At 36.7% G+C, this 13,889-nt stretch overlaps 1 long non-coding RNA gene across 2 annotated transcripts in view; it reads left to right on the top strand.

The window, feature by feature from the left end:
* The window catches only part of LOC117974884 (uncharacterized), a 14,345-nt gene extending 456 nt beyond the window's left edge, over nucleotides 1-13,889 (top strand). For both annotated transcript variants that reach the window (XR_010113345.1, XR_008620163.2), the window contains exons 2-4: nucleotides 839-988; nucleotides 5,612-5,682; nucleotides 12,222-13,889. This is a non-coding gene — a long non-coding RNA (uncharacterized LOC117974884). The remainder of the gene's footprint in view (nucleotides 1-838; nucleotides 989-5,611; nucleotides 5,683-12,221) is intronic.

The raw sequence follows: 13,889 nt of genomic DNA, 5'->3' as shown, positions 1-13,889 counted from the left end.
TTAATTTTTAAAGTGGGTTTTATTATCTAGAATCCAGGAGAACTGAAAGTCTCTTAAAGATTCTTGGCCTTTTAATTATCTTAAGGTCGGGATAGCAGGGAAACAAAAACTTGTTTTAAACTCCCAGTGAAAAATGAGGAACAGGTAAATAAGATAAGCCCCACCAAGGCCCAAGCTTGCTAGTAGTTCTCTGCATCTACTGTAAGCTGTTTTCTGCAGTGCGTCTATGGTCCTCCCACCACTTTCATACTGCTCGCCGACTAGGCAAGCGATTTGATGCCTAGAACTAGGGAATGACAGAAAGGAAAAAACAATGAATAGTTTCTTCAACTGTGTCTGCAGGAGGTTGCATTCTGTAATTCTTTTACTGTTTACTTTGTGGTTGGCACTTTGTTAAGCAATGATTAGACAAAAACAATAAAATTTATTTCTGCTTCCAAGGAGCTCACAGACTAGTGAGAGAGGAATAAACAGTTAATCACAGTGTGGTGTGAAAAGTGTCATAACAGAAACACATGGATATAAACAGGATAAAATGATAGGGGCTAAAGCAGGAGCATTCTGGGAGGAGATTAATGCCTGCATGGAACTTAATTTGATGCAATTGTGACTTCCTAGTAAACTAGGCAAGCTATCCTAAAGGTAATGAAACAGAGAAGGCTCACAGATCAAATTAAGATTATTAAATAATATAGCCTATTCAATTTAAGTATCCAGTGAAAAGGTGAAAGAGTTGTGGTAAGTGGACACACTTAGGATAAGGTGCAAGCAAGTGGAAGGATGCCATCACCTGAATCATGGGTTAAGTAATGTTCATATATCCTATCTGCCACAACAGCCTTCTCTGCTGGTGGTATACTTACGAGGACCAGAGGTGAGGTGTCAGCAAGGAGGCCCACAGGTGGAAAGTGCTTTGGGCCAATGGTACACACCTGCTTTATTGGATAGACGCAGAGAAGTATGCCTGGTCACAGCCAGAGCTTACTAGGTAAGTTGTTGAACAGATACAAGTTTTATTTGCATTTCCTGGGCAGAGCACATATGAGACTATTCTAAGTGTGACCAATGGGTGGCTGATTTAGAGGTGACATAGTTAATAGCCCAGAGATGTCATGATTGCTCATTGCTTAGTTTTTCCATCCCTTTTTGGCTATCAGTGACTCTCTATTCCATCATATTTCTATTTAACTTTGGCATGTCTTATAGTTTACTAACTTACTATATATATTTTACATAATCCTGCCTATGTTTCACAAAGTACATGCTTACTCATATTCTATATTTAAAATATGCTAAGAGTTTTGCATTTATCTCATAAGCTACTAGCTTAGTTACTGTCTATAGTTAACACTTCTTACGCCTTTCATCCATCCCTAAGGAAACTGCAAAGCCTTTCAGTATGGGTAGAGTGGAAAGCTGGAAAGGCGCATAGGTAACAAATAATGCCCTTTTTATGCCATATTAGAGATACTGAATTTTAACCTGTGAAAACTGTAAAACTATCAGGAGTGTAGAGAATAGAAGAGAGGTGCAGTCCTGGGCTAGAGGGCCAGGTGGAAACTCTTGCCCTAACGCAGATGATTAAGAAGAGGGCCTCCATCAAGTGAGGCAGTGGCTCTATGGGTTGAAATGTGATTCCCTCCCACTCACCTCCTCCCACTGGATTTGGTAATGTCTAGAAACATTGTGGCTGTACCAGCAAGGGGTGCTACTAGTATCTAGAGGGGTAAAGGACAGGGTAACTGCTAAACACTTAACAATGCACAGGACAACCTCCCTCCTCCAACAACAAAGAACTAACTGGCTCAAGATTTCAGTAGAGCCAAGATTGAGAAACCCTAAATGAAGGACATTTAAAAGGCATAGAGATGATAGAGGTTAAGTAAGCAGAATTGGTCAGATTTTTTAACTGATTAGATATAGAGGTTAGGAAGAAGTAAATAATTATTTCAGGTTTCTAGCTTGGATAACTGGGAGGTCAAAAGGAGGAATGGGCTAGGGAGAACAGAGATAAGAAGAATACGCTAAGTTTTCTCAGACTTATCAAATGTACCTCCAAGTGAAGATATACAGCTGGCAGTTGGAAGAAGAGGGCAGGATAAGAGAGGGATCTCAGCTGGAAGATAAGAGTTTTGGGAAATGTTAGTCTGTGAGTGGTAGTTCTATCTTTGGAGCTGGGTGGGATAGGGAAGATGATACCTATGGAATGTATAGGGTAAAATGAGAAAGAATAGGGCTAAAGATTATTCTAAATTTCTGAGCTCTCGTTCTATTTTACTGAATCAGAATCTCGGTCCTCCAAGCCAGTCTACCAGATCATAATATCTGCAGATAAGATCCAAGAATCTGCATTTTTGGCAAGCAACCCAGGTGATTTTGCAGTACACTACGATTTTAGAACAACAGATTTAGGTCTCAGAAAAGTCTGAGAAGGAGCAGACAGCGAGGTAGCAAGAAAACTAGGGAAGAACAGAGACCCACAAACCAAGAAAGGAAAGTTGAAAGCAGGGCTCTGTCGGTGCAAGAGGTTGTTATAGAGCAGTACTGGCCATTAGAAATACAATGTGAGTCACATAAGCCATTGTAAATTTTCTAGTAGTGATATAAAAAGGTAAACAGAAGCAGATGAAATTAATTTTAGAGATAGCGCTTGTTTAACCCAATAATTAAGACATTATCATTTTAACATGTAATTAACATAAAAACTAATGAGATATGTCACGTCCTTTAATTCATATTATGTCTTGGAAACCTGGTGTGTGTTTTACACCTCCAGTGCCTCTCAATTTGGTCTAGCTACACTTCAAATATTCAGTAGCCGCATGTGCCTAGTGGCTACCAGAGTGGATAGCACAGGTGTAGAAAGTCAAGTAAGGAAATAACTCATCTTCCAGCTCAGACTGAAATGAACTAGAAGGAAAATAAAAAGAACTAAATATATTCCTTAGCTGTACTAATAAGATAGTTATAGATTAGCTGTACTAATAAGATAGTTATAGATGGTGTAATAAGACCTGTTTCAGTGATGTGGTGATGGTAGAAGTCAGAATATACCCAATTAAAGAGCGGGAAGTTAGAGATGCTAACAGCTACCTGAGAGAACATCTTCAACAAGCTTTACTGTCAAGTATAAAGAGGCACCCCTTTTTTGTGTCTTTGAATGTGAATTTTAAGATTAAAGAACACAATTCAGTTTTAATTTAGGTTTTAGCAATTACATTTGGATTTCTGCTTCTGCAAAATTACCCTATCACTAGAAATACCTGGAAAATTGAGCATAATATGTGAAATGAATTGGGCACGGTAGCTCACAAGTGTAGTCCCAGCTACTGGAGAAGCTGAGATGGGAGTATCACTTGAAAAAAAAATATATTTTATATATTACATACATGTATTTACGTATATATATAATATAAAATATATGATATGTATATATCATTTTATATATAATATTTATATACTGAATATGTTATATAATATATAAATATATAATATGTATAAAATATATGCATATGATGAAATATATAATATTTATATTTTATATACATATATAAAATATATATTATAAATATATAATATGTATAAGATATATATACACATATATACATTCATATAAATCATATGTATACTTATACATATTTAGGAAAGGGTTGTATATATACATATACACATATATGTATGTATATATGAAATCATTGTTTTCAGACATTGGCCAACAGGCAGTGCAGGATTGTGATCCCTGAGAGAAGGGAAACGAATGAATTAAGTTCCATAATGACCCCAGCTTACTATCTGGAGGCAGTGTCCAGAGCCTAGAACAGGGAGGGGAACCCAAACAAAAACCGATGATTTCACTAAATGGAGGCGACAGAGATGGAGGCGACAGAGATGGGAAGTTGGGGAGGCTGATGGGCAGAGTATCTGAGAGGAGGACATGGCACACAAGAGAGTCTTGGACATCTGCAAGAGTGTTCCTTTGTATTGCGTACTTCCCTTTGGCTCTGAGTACTTACCTGTGCAATGGAAGGATGAAACTCCACGAGGCTAGGGAAAAGACACCAAAAAGCAGTGGGCCAAACAGTTTCTAGTACTTACACAGGGCTGGGAATAGTTTGTCTTCCCATAAGCCAGAGCAGATTGACAGACCTTGTAAGAAGCACTTACTTGTTTCTACCAATCAAAGTAACAGTAGGAACTGGGCCAGGTCGGTCTTTCTCTCTCTCTTTCTGTCTCCACGTGGGCTCTTTGCTTAGGCTAGTTTGGTCTTCCTCACAGCATGGCAGCCAGAAGGTAGTTGGATTTATTACATGGTGTCTCAGAGCTCCCAGGGTTTGTGCTCCAGGAAGCAAGGTGAAAGCCTCTTTGCCTTTCATGACTTAGCCCCTGGAAACACATAGCGTCACTTCCACTGACTTCTCTTGGTTATGTGGGAGTCATTGAGCTTGCCCCAGATTCACAGGAAAGGAACATAATCTTTACCTCTTGATGGGAGGAGTGTCAAAAAACATATTTTTTAAAAATGCTACAATACTTATCCTAATGCATACAATAGCATGGTCTGGTGTCAAATCTAATAACTACCATAATTGCAAAGTAGTAATGAATATGAATATATCCTGAGATACCTGTAACAACTATAATGTGACACAAAAAATTATGTGATTTCTGTTAGTGACAAAGTTATAGACACTGTAAACAAAGTTATTAGTACTGCAGCAGTACTAATAGGCACTGCTAATACTATTATTTGTTGCCTGCCCTTTGTAAATAAATGAAATGCTAAATTTCAATTAGAGGTTAGGAAAAATAAAGAGAAAGCTTGCTAGGGACATAGAACAGCATTTAGGACCTAGATGAAGTTAGAGACCATGAATATGCAGAGACATAAATTAATGATGTGAAAATTTCAATTTTTCTTCTAGTGTATAGTTGCCCTTGTGTGGGACCAGTGAAGGCAGACAACAGAATTAATTTAAGCAAGAGCAGTTGACGGTTAGATGTGTAAGAAGGACAAGAGACAAGAGAGTTTAGGGTTTTTTCATGGAAGTCATTAGATGGTGAGAATCATGAGATGAGACATAATGTCAGTTTAATTTGCTATAGTATTCCAGGAGCCTAGCACTATTAGTTGAGTAAGTGGAATGGTTGAAGTGATAAATCTCTTCAAATAAACAAATGAACGAAAGAGGGAAAGCTGGTTGAGAATGAAAAGAAATGGAGCTTTCAAAATCAAAATTGCAGGCAAGGAGGTGAAATCTGTGATCAAACTGAAACAATGAACAGTTGTGGTCAGAGAGTGGAACTGAAGTTTAGGATATCAGCTAGTGAGGTAGTTTCCTGTGAGAAATTCACAGCTTCTCATTAAACACACTTGGGAATGTGCAAAGGAACCAAGAATTAGGAAAAAAGAGAAACATTTGCATGCAAGAATCCCAAGTTTGGGATGAGATGGCATGTACTCTGAAAGGGAATGAGGGGAATGAATTCTTAGTAATTGTTTTCATTTCCTTTGTGTAAGCTTTCATACTGAATTTTGACATACCACAAAGAAGTACACAAGTTCTAAGTCTATAGCTTGATACATTTTTATATTTGTATAACCACTACGCAGGTCAAGAAATTAGGAGCTCCCCAGAAGTCTCTTGTATGCTGTCTCCTAGTTGTGAGCACCTTTTACCAAAGGTAACCACCATTCTAACTTCTTTGACCATAGATTGGTTTTGGTTGTTTCTGGACTTTGAGCTTTGGAATTGTACCACATATATTCTTTTGTGTCTGGCTTCTTGTGGTCAGTATTATGTCCTTAAAATTCATCGATGCTGTATGACATCGTAAGCAATTAATTATTTGTCATTGCTGAGTGGTATTTCTATTACGTGAAACTGACAACATTTTCTTTTATCTCTTTCACTGTTGATGGACATTGGGTTCATTCAATTTGGGGCTTCTACAAATAATGCTGCAACAAACATTTGAACATTCTGTCTTTTGGTCCACATACATTTACACTTTCATTTGGATATGTAGTAGGGAGTGGAATTGCTGGATTATAGGCAATGTGTATGTTCAGTTTGAGTACATACTGCTGAAGAGTTTTTCAAAGTGGTTGCATCAATTTACATTCCTTCTAGCACCAATGTACACTCACAAACATGCTCACCACCACTTGGAGTTCTCAGTTGTTATTGTTGGCTTTCATTTTAGTTATTCTGGAGGGTGCATAACTAATTGCTTTCTAAAGCTTCAATATTCTCCTTGGGGCATGAAACAAAACTCTAAGTGGGCTCTGGAATCAGACTACCTGGTTCAGATCCCGGCTTAGCCACTAGTAGGATAATGTGTAGAAATTACATTAATTCTCTAAGCTTCAAATTCTTATCTGTAAAATAGAGAAAGTAGCATCTGCCTTATAGGGTTTTTGTGGGGAATAAATGAATATGTGTTTGTGTATGTGTGTGTGTTTGTGTATAACTTTTTATATATATAGTTTAGCATAGTGCCTGGCACATAGTGAGTTCTCAATAACTGGTAGCTATAATTATTCTTGCCACTATTTATGGACCTCCAGTTATGTCTGAAAACACTGGAATGATAAGCTCACATGTATTATCTCATTCATGACATGGTATGTTTCAATCTGGAAAGATAGGTATTAAACTTAAAAGAAGTGGAGTCATTATTTGAACTAGTATCCCCTAACCTCACACCCACCTTGTCCTTGCTTTCCTTATAACAATATTTAAGAGTCAGTTGATTTAAAGAAATGTGATATAGGGGATTTAACTAATGACTGGACAGAAGGACAGATTGAAACTGTGTTTTTCAGCAGTTCTTCTGATTTGTCTCATTTGAAGTAAAGATTTCAGACTGTTGTGGGGGTGGCGTAGGGGAAGGAAATACAGATTTGTTCACAGCTGCTATTCAAAATACTAGCCATGTAACTAGGAAAGAATTTGGCTCAAATAAAAACCCCAGGGCTCTTTATTGCCATCACAATCATTATTGTGTCAATTAGGATTCATCTGGGTGTCCACAGTGTGTTTGGCACAACATCAAGGAAGGAAGCTGATGGTTACAGGAACCATTTTGGTTACATCTTCGAATGACCAAAATGGTGTGAATTAAATGCAGAAATTAATTATTAAAAATTAATAATTCAACAGCACTGGGAACAAAAAAATTAGAACTGGAAAAGGATTTAACAATTCTGTTGCATAGCTTCCTCATTTAGAGGTTGATGAGACTTAGTTCCGTAAATGGTAATGTTATACAACTAACATATAAATGACAATCTGGAAAGCTTGTACAACCAGTAAGTAATAGGGATAGTCAAGACTCACACCCAGGTTGTCTTTCTAAAAATGCAGTGTTTTTCCTACTCAATCAGGCTGCATCTCAATCTGTAAGAATCATATTCTTAGAAAACTAGAAAACATAATATTATCTATTTATAATATTAATATCAATTACTTCTTTTGAATTGCTCTTTTGGAAAATTGGTCAAGCCATTAGATTCTACTTGTTCTATCTATTCAGTATTAGTCATTATCTGTGATAAGAAGAGAAGGTAATGATGGCTTTGGTGGGGATGCTCTAGCTTTGGTGGAGCTTATTTAGATGAACATTATGAGCATTCTAAATATTTTTGGAAAAAATTACAAAAACATTATAGATATTTTTGAGATTCCTTGAAAAAATTTCATATGGGCCTTTGGACAGATCTTTGAAGAGCAATACTGCCTAAAAGCCAGCAGAGGGAGAACAGAGCATTGTTTTGCTAATTTTCACCAAGTTTCTCCTCATGCTCTTTTACATTTTATTTTTCCACATATTTAATACATTTCTTGACCATGAGATAATATTATCCTATCCTGCACTTTTGGAAAGGGCAGAGGATGCTGCTATCATTGAATTAGAGTTTTGTTTAACTCACTGGTCAATAGGCTATCAAATGAGCTGGGTTAGACAGTTCTTAAGCATAGTCGGAGTTTATTTATGTGGCTTTCATATGTTTTTCTCTATAATGATTGTGTCAATTAGGTGATTTTAAATATTATATATAATCAAGTCAATTAATATAGATTCTCTCACCTCCAATAATTACTTCTAAGAGAAAGTTATGATGTAATAACAAGGTTTGGGATTATCTCATTAATGACTTGATGTTGCTATGTAAGAGGGCAAATGTATATTGACTCAAAAGAAAGTTGAAAATGATGACTTTTTATAATGAGAGTTTTAGAAATAAAATTCAAGTGCCAGTTAGTTGAAGTAATCACCTACTCATTCTTCCAAAAATCTTCAATACATTTCCACATTCACTATTGCTTTGTTTTCTGTATCTTCAAAGTTTGAGGTACAAAACTGAATATACTACATACTTGTCCTCTAAGAATTCATAAGAGACAGACACAGAAACAGATGATCAAAAATGTTAACAGTAGTGTTAGACATATTCATGAGGCAGTAAGTCTGCATAGAACACAGGCACCCAAACCAATAAAGAGAATCTGGAGTGCTTCCTGGAGGAGGGTCATCTGAGCTGAGATTCCTTATTTATGCTTAATTTATATTAATTCATTTATGCAAATGAAATTTTTTCAAGGAATCTCAAAAATATCTATAATGTTTTTGTAATTTTTTCCAAAAATTTTCTGGGTTATTCCCTCCCCCATCCACATGGTTATGGTGAGAGCAGCTATTCTGTACATCATCACACTGCATCCCTAGGCCCCAAATGTTTGGCCCATGAGTGAGTACATGAAACATGCTGAGGCAATCAATGTCCCTCCCTAGGATTTTTCCACATGGGACTCACTGAAGCTTGAGAACTGTCAATTGCTATGTTTTCTGCCATTTGATAGAGGAAAACCAATAATAACAACGTGAGTCACATTGACATGCACAGGGAGAAGCAGAGACAAACTGAAGAGAATGCATCTTCCAGAGAATGCATTCTGTTGTTACCTACAATAGATAGACAATCACGTCCTTGCTCTCTGTTTCAGGAAACATCCCAGTATCCTTACAGTGAATTTCTCTTTTTTCCTCCAGTTAGTTTGAACTGGCTTGCTTTCTTCTGCAGCCATGAGAATCCCAGCTGGTATGAAGAGTTACCAAGGCAGAGGAAGGGTGAAGGACATTTCATGGACTGCATGAGCAAAGCCACAGAGACATAAAAAAGCATGGCATGTATAGAGAGATATAAATAGTTTAGTTTTTTTGAAACAAAATGAGAGAGAAAGAGTGCTAAGAGCTTTGGTGAGAGATATGTCATTTTAAAGAGTTTAACTCTACCCTGAAGGCAGTGAAGAGCCTTACACTGGTTTAGACAGTGAGTGACATGGTCAGATATGTGGTTTAGATAGATCACTCTGGCAGAAGTTTCTTCAATAGTTCTCTCTTATCTCTGGGCTTATCCTATGTTCCCTCACCCAGGAACCTGGGGGAAGAAGATGGGACATAGAAAATGTATTCTTTCACTAGCCAGAGCAAAGCCCAGAGTCATGACTTTTTATTATTTGCATTTTAATTGCTATTTAACAGTCTGTCTTCTCTTGCATTCTGAAAGTCCCACTGGAGCACAGGCCATGTCTAGTTTGTTTACCATTGAATTCCCAATGCCTATCTTAGTACCCAGAACACATGGTGATTCAATAAAAAGTTGTTAAGTGAATAAATGAGTGAATGAGTAGATAGTGATAAGGTGGAGGAGATAAATTCAAGATATATTTTGCAATAGTCAGGACTTGATGAGTTTTATAACATATCCTCCTTTACTGAGCACTTATGTGCTCTGCAGGGGACGGAGTGCTTTGCATGCATTATCTTATTTAAATTTCACAACAATCACCTGCGTAATATGTACCACAGCTCTTCCTGTTTTTCATATGGGGGAAAAAGAAGATTAAAGAGACCAAATGCTAATTTGAACCATATGAAATTGCCACCTAATAACTTGCCCAATATAGTTAATGAGTCAGTAAGTACTCTACAAACTGAATGTGTGTTTCCTCACCAAATTTATATGTTGAAACCTAATCCCCAATGTGATGGTATTAGGAAATGGTACCTTTGGGAGGTAATTAGGTCACAGATATAGAGTCCTGATGAACGGAACTAATGCCCTTATAAGGGGCTGAAGAGGTCAGAGTTCTTCCTTCCACCATGTGAGAAAACACACCAAATCTGCCAGCTCCTTGATCTTAAACTTTATAGTCTCAAGAACTGTGAGATATAAATATCTTTTGTTTATAAGCCACCAGTTTATGGTACTTTATTATAGCAGCCTAAATGGACTAAGACAAAGTGATACTGAAACAGTTGAATATCCAGATGCAAAAAAGTAAACAATGATTTTTATGTCATACCATATACAAAAATTAATACAAAATAGATCACATATCCAAATATATCTAAACTATAAAAAAAAGGTCTAGAAGCAAGTATATGAGATATTCATTGTAGTTTTGGGTTAGACAAAATTTTTTTTAGATACAACAAAAAAACAGGAACCATAAAATAAAAAAATGATAAATTGTATTTCATGAAAATGAAAAACTCTCACTCTTCAAAAGACACCAATGGAAATGAAAAGAAAAGCAACACACTCTGATAAAATACTTGTAGACATATGTCTGATAAAGAACTTGTTTCTAGAATATATCAAGAACTCATAATTCAATAATGGTAAGACAAATGACACAATTTAAAACAAAATTGGCTAAAGATGTGAAGACATACTTTGTCGAAGAAAATATATCAGTGGCAATGGTATGTGAAAAGATGTTCAATATCATTAATCATTTATAAAATGCAAATTAAAGCCACAATGAGATAGCACTACACATCTATTATATGGCTAAAATTTTTAAAAATGATTGATAAAATCAAGCGCTTAAGAGGAGGTATGGAGCAAATGACATTCTCATACATTTCAGGTGGAAATGCAAAAGGGTACAGCCACTTTGGAAATGCCATTTGACAATCCTTACAAGTTAAACAGATCACTTAGAAATCTCACTCTCAGGCATTTATCAGGGACAAGTTTAAGCACCTACCTAATCAATAATTTGGATCTGAATGCTCATAGCAGCTTTATTCATAATGATTGAAAAAAAGAAAGAACCAAAGTGTCCATTGAATGATGAATGGATAAAAAAATAATGGTATGTCCATACAATGGAATAACACTCAGCAATGAAAAAAGCTAATCTACTGATAAGCATAACATGTATGAATCTCAGAAGCATTATGCTACAAAAAGAAGCCAGATGGAGTATGTAGTCTTTTACATGATTCCATTTATATGAAATTTTAGAAAAGGCCCAAGTATAGAGATAGAAAGGAGATCAGTCGTTGCCAGGAGCCAAAGAGGATTGACAGCAGTGGTGAATGAGGAAACTTTTGAGATGATACAAATGTTTTGTATTATCATTGTAGTGATATTCAAATGACTGAATTTATTTGTCAAAACTCATCAATGGTATACTTACAAATTGGTGAATATTACTGTCTATAAGTTGCACTTAAATCACAGTGGCTAGTGAGAGAGAGAGAAAAGGAGAAGTGAGAAAGAGAGTAGAAGCTGACCTACCCCATTCCACAAGTGCAAGTGGCCTGCCTACCCACCTGCCTTAAGCAGAGGAAGGGAGGGGAAACTGCTTTGAATGAAAGCTTAAGAGATGTTTAATATTGTGGACTTGGCAGTTCCACTTTCTGAACTGAGACAATGGTTTGTAGCTTGAGTGACCACAGAGCCATCGGTTACCTAAACTGAGAAAGTTATGAGGCCCATGAAGTCTCCTTTTCAGTCACAAAGAAAGATTCTCCTCTGAATAACTTTAAAGGGCCATTAAGAGGCAAAAAACAAAGTTGGATCCCATAAATCAAGCTTGTCCAATGTGCTAAGTACATTGACAAGAGAGTATTTCAGAAAGGTAGCCATGAGCGTCAGGATAGGCAGGCAAGGAAACAAAACCAGGGGAGGAGAAAATGACTGGGAGAAAGTGAAGGAAACTAATGGGCAGAGGTTATTAAGATCTTGCTAAATAGGAAAAGTTGCCAATGTGAGTGAACTAAAAGGATAGAGCTTAGTGTCTTTTTAAATATATATCTGCAGGTTTAAGGAACAATTTCATATCATTTTCCCTTTAGATTTTCATCTTTGCAACAAAACTCACTGATGTATTAATATAATCAATCATTTATGTATTCAACAGATATCGTTAAGTGCCAGTACACTGCTAAGCACTTGGATCTTGAGGTAAATAAGTAAAACACAGCCCTGCCCTCCTAGGATTTACAGTTTAGCAGGAAAGGGAAGCCATTAAATATAGTCATGTGCCATGTAACAATGTTTTGGTCAATGACACAGTGTCTATACAGCAGTGGTCCAAAAAGATTATTCCTGTATTTTTGCTGTACCTTTTCTATGTTTAGATGCACAAATACCTACCATTGTGTTATAATTGCCTATAGTATTCAGTACAGTAACATGCTGTACAGGTTTATAGCTTAGAAGCAATAGGCTACAGCATATAGCTTAGGTGTGTAGTAGGCTATATACATTTAGGTTTGTGTAAGTACACTCTATGATGTTCACACAATGATGAAATTACCTAACAATGCATTTCTCAGAATGTATCCCCATCATTAGGTGATGGATGACTGTAGTTTTGTTTTTAATTATATCCATGAAACCTAGCACATTGCTTATTACGTGCTTAATCAATATTTGTTGAATTAATAGACATTTTATAATGTGTGTATGTGTGTGTGTGAATATCAAAACAATCCTTAAAGCTGCGGAAACTTATTTTCTCTGTTGTGTATAGATTAACTTGCAGTTTTCTCAATTAAAGAAAAGTCTCTAGCAATGTTTGGTCTTGTCTCTGTTCTCTGCATGACTTTTGTGAGTCTGAAGGTATAAAGAAAATCCTATTCACCAAAATGTTCATGGCGTTGGAGAACACAGATATGCTTTTGTCAAGTGAGGTCTACTTTTTGTTAGGAGAATTAAGCTTCCTATGCATGCTAAGGAAGAAGACATGTAGGAGCACGAGATTTTGGAAAAGTCAGAGCCTACAGGGTCTGGCTGAGAAGAAGAAAGAAGGAACGTTGGAGCAACAAGATGGCAGATGGCAATGCACACCACAACGAGATTCTCTTACCTCTGCGACTGCACAGAACCTTAGAATATCTATAAAGAATATAAATGTGATTGGAAATTTTGTGTAAGATGGTGAAGCTTCTAGATATGAGGGGCCACAGGAGCAGGGTAACCTGAATAAATTCAGAAGTGGAGGCAGAAGAAGGAGAAATCATGGTCTAAAAATCATGGGGTAATTTTGGGAGCTTGATGGGCTGAGTCTAAGCAGAGCTACTCATCGCCTTTAACCACATGGAAGTTATCAATAAAAAAAATAACAAAAGACTGACTTGTCATAACATAGATATCAGTGGGTGCAAGAAAAGGAAAATTAAAGCCAGAGTAATAAACTTACCAGCTGATGCTGTGGAGGCTGAGGGAGCTGGTGACTGGATCTAGCCACTAGGAACTAGGGGCTGTAGCTTTGAAGGTCTCCTGGAGACAAGAGATAAGGCTTTGACTTGTGTGAGGCAGAAAGTTGGACCTGAGACCCCAGCATAAAGGCAGAATCATAGAATTGCTGTCCGTCAGTGAAGGAGGAATTAGAAAAACTAAACACTAAAACTTAAAAAAAAAAAACTCCCAGAGAAATCAAAGCTCATGGTTTTTCCATATTCAACTGTGAAGTCTCAATTGACAGTCTTCCTAGGGTTTTATAATAAACAATAATCCTTCACACCAGTGAAGTTCTGGGGTGTCCGGCAGAAGCAAAACTCTGTATAGCTACACTTCCAACAGT

This window comes from Pan paniscus, chromosome 9 (genome assembly GCF_029289425.2).
Source record: "Pan paniscus chromosome 9, NHGRI_mPanPan1-v2.0_pri, whole genome shotgun sequence".
Lineage (NCBI taxonomy): Eukaryota > Metazoa > Chordata > Mammalia > Primates > Hominidae > Pan > Pan paniscus.
This window is presented reverse-complemented; position numbering and strand designations above follow the sequence as displayed.